Below are 3915 nucleotides of genomic sequence, written 5' to 3'. Positions count from 1 at the left end.
GATGATATTCAAAAAAACCCTCAACTAAATATAGCCTGGACCTTGTCACATTCTTGTATCTCTTCTAGGGAAGGCAAGGAATTAAGATTAATACCAGCTTCCTTGGAAGTTGTTAGTTAAGCAAACTAAAATAAATTAGTACCCTTAGTAGCTAACCCCCAAACAAGTAAAGACTGAAAATTTTCCAAAGCTACATTTGATACTAACCCTATGGAAATTTTTTTCTTACATTTTAATTTAATAAATGCAAGTTTTCTGGTATGAGTTTAAATAGGTTATGGCTGCTGTAGAAGTGATTAGAAATAAAATAATTTTGTTGTGAAAACATGATTTACCATTTTTTCTTGATCAGATACTTAGGCACTGAATTTTGAGATGTGATTGGATGGAACCACCCCTTTATCTGCATCTCTCCAAAACACCCCACAGCTGAAAATTGCTATGTGACCATGTTGGAAGCTTAAGTCAGCACACTATTTTAGATGTCATTAGAGGAGTCTGAGCTGGGAATTGTTACTCCTACTGTTAATAACATCTAAATAAAGAGACTAGAAGAACGAACAAATCTTTCTTGAAAGAAGTAAAGCCAGAATGCTCTTTAGAAGCAAGAATGACCAGACTTTGTCTCACGTACTTTGGTCATGTTGTCAGAAAGGACTAGTCCCTGGAGAAGTATATCATCCTTGGTAAAGTAGAGGGTCAGCAAAAAAAGAGAAGACCTCATGAGGTGGATTGACACAGTGGCTGCTACATGGGCATAAGATTGGCAAAGATTATGAGGATGGCGTAGGACTAGGCAGTATTTCATTGTGTTGTACACAGGGTCGCTATGAATTGGAACCAACTTGACAGCGTCTAACAACAACAAAGAGCCCATAGAGTCCCTAGATTGTGCAAATGATTAATGTTCTTGGCTGCTAACTGAAAGGTTGGAGGTTTGAGTCCACCTAGAGGCACTGCAGAAGAAAGGCCTGGTGATCTAGTGATCTGCTTCTGAAAAAAATCAGCCATTGAAGGCCCTATAGTGTGCAGTCTTATTCTGACACACAGGACAGTCATGAATCAGAATCAACTTGATGGCAAATGGTTTGTTTTAAAAGACACCAATATAATCCAAGTGACAGTGTCATTGCAAACATTTACCAGGTTTCCTAAATGTACTTAAAACAGAGAACTAGTTGTGCAGTCTTCAGCATCCTGGTAACTTATAGATGGTAGCTCAATCCAAACGACCTTTTCTCCTCTCCATGCTGGTTTGAGCTGTTTTATTTTAATGCAGTTGTCTGCTTCTTTTACCTTCTAAGGTAAGTCAAGGATTGGGGTTTTCTGTTGTGTTTCTTTTCTTCTAACTTTAAGCAGTACCTGATGGAAGGCCATTTTACATGGCAATGAAGTGTCAGTTCTCAGCTGAATTGTCTCAGCTTACATCCCATTCTGCCACTTCAGAGATGGGTGTCCTTGAGTGAGCTACTTCATCATCTAGTAAATGGAGATAATTACAATAGGACTGTTGTGTAAGTTAAGTGGGTTAATTGGCATAAAACATTATGCTAAATGTTAGCTGCTATTATTATTGATAATTCTGGAAAGCTGAATCTAAATAAGGCATTCATGTCAACCTAAATATTGAAAAACAAGAAAAAGGAGCCTTGTGAAGATGAGTTAAGGAAGGAAAGGTGTTTGTCCAATATAAGAAGGAAGCACCTTGTTGTTTTCTGTTGATTTTACTACTTGATGTCATTGGTAAAAGAGCTCTGGTGGTGTAGTGCCTAAAGCATTTGACTACTCACCAGAAGCGACTCCTCGAAAGGAAGATTGGGCAATCTACTTCTGTAGAGATACCACCTCGGAAACCCAAGGAGGGGTCGCTGTGAGTCAGATTCAACTCGATAACAGTGAGTTTGGTTTGGTTTTGGTCATTGGTAATGACATCAGTTTTGGGAAAAACATTTCAGCATAAACTATCCCAAGACCTCCATTTTCCATATAACAGTCATGGCTTCACTTTACATTAAAATCCCTAGATGCACTGGGATGAAAGGAACTGGAAGAAGAGAATAAGAGATGATTAATGGGAAGAAAAAAAAAAAAAAAGGCCAATAAGGAAAGTTAAAGAAATTTTAGGGGAGAGCTAAGCCTCCATTGACTTTCTCTGTAGAGAAAGCTGACCTTGGACTACGAGTATATCACCAAGGGCTTACTAGAGAAGAAAATTCTTTTGTAGAAGGAGACATTAGGGTGATGAATGGAAACCTGTCCAGTAATAACTATTGTTAGGCTATTGCTCTCTTTTATCTTGGTTTGGATTCCCTGAGGCGGTTAGTTTAATTGAGGGCTAACCTCAGAGAGGACAGTGAGACAGTAGGGTGAGTGAGACAGAGAAAGCAGGGCACCAATGTTGATGTGCAACAAATACATGAAGGATGAAACTTTCAATTTTCAGTTCTAGAACTTGAAACCAAAGGTTCACATGACATGATTTAAGAGGCACAAAACTGTAGCTGGAATGCTCCCTGGAGTCAAGAATGGCCAGACTTCGTCTCACCTACTTTGATCGTGTTGTCAGAAGGGACCATTCCCTGGAGAAGGATGTCATACTTGGTAAGGTGGACAGTCAACAAAGGAGGGGAAGGCCCTCAATGAGATAGATTGACACAGTGGCCATGGCGATGGGCTCAAGTATAGCAAGGATCGTGGAGCTGGTGCAGGACTGGGCAGTGTTTTGTTTTGCTGTGCATAAGGTCACTATGAATTGGAAACGACTCGATGGCAACTAGCAACAGAACAACAACAACAAAGACTGCACAAAGCTACCCTTAGCAAAGATCCTGCAAAATAAATATATGCCCATATTATAGTTAATTCAGAGGCAGCTAAAAGATTTAGGTCTTTATTACTTCTTAATATTATGAACAGGGTCCAAAATGGCTTTAAAACAACTTTTGAGTTGCCAATAAATATACTTTAGTTTATGTTAACACAATACCTTTGCCTTCTAGATATTTTACTTACTGATATAATTTTATTACTTTTCTTGGGATTCTGTTGTATTTGTAACTGAGCTGGTAATCTACATAATAAATTCTTCTCTGGTGAGTCTCTGGTTGATCAAATATTTTGCTTAATAAACCCATGTTTATTCTCTTAATTAATTTTAAAAGAATTAGAGGACAATTAAAAAAGAAAAATCAAACCCATTGCCATCAACTCTATTCCAACTTATGGTGACCCCATTTGTTAGAGTTACACTGCTCCGTATGGTGTTCCTGGCTGTCATCTTTATTATCATTATTATTTTACATTATTTATTCAAACTTTTTTTATTTACAATAAAATTTAACAGTCTTCATAAAAAAATATGAAATGCTTTGTGAATTTGCATGTCGTCCTTGTGCAGGGGCCATGCTAATCTTCTCTGTATCATTCCAATTTTAGTATATATGTTGCCGAAGTGAGCCTTTGGCTATCATCTTTATGGAAACAGTTCACTTGGACTTTCTTCTACGGAACTGCCGGCTGCATTTGAACCACCAAACTTTAGGTTAGCTGCCAATCTCAAACCACTTGTGCCACCCAGGCTTTGAACATAATAAAATTTATTAAACTCTCTAAATCTTATTGAACATGATTTGCTCTTTCCAGAATAGCATGAAAGAGACTCCTGCACCTTATCATGTCTTAGGGCCATCACACAGGTAATTATCATTGTTCTAGTACATAAATGTGATGGTGCCAGCTTGTAACATGCCAAATAAGCCAATTTCCACTTGTTGAATCTCTAGCACTTCCATTCTTTGAGTCTAATCGAAGAGCTGTTTCCTATTCACATCTAATTATCTTAATTGCCACTGCTTCCTATTATGCCACATAAGTAGATAAGAAATGCATCATTTAAAAATTGTCAACTCCTCTTAT

General features: G+C 37.8%; 1 non-coding gene across 1 annotated transcript; it reads right to left on the bottom strand.

Annotated features, from left to right (window-relative positions):
• Positions 1–3352: 3352 nt before the first annotated feature.
• On the bottom strand, positions 3353–3459 carry LOC122151612. The gene has a single exon (XR_006164229.1). It is a non-coding gene; the product is annotated as a U6 spliceosomal RNA (small nuclear RNA).
• Between the last annotated feature and the right edge of the window lie 456 nt (positions 3460–3915).

This window comes from Orycteropus afer, unplaced genomic scaffold (genome assembly GCF_000298275.1).
Source record: "Orycteropus afer afer isolate SDZICR_OR568_19922 unplaced genomic scaffold, OryAfe1.0 scaffold00620, whole genome shotgun sequence".
Classification (NCBI taxonomy): domain Eukaryota; kingdom Metazoa; phylum Chordata; class Mammalia; order Tubulidentata; family Orycteropodidae; genus Orycteropus; species Orycteropus afer.
This window is presented reverse-complemented; position numbering and strand designations above follow the sequence as displayed.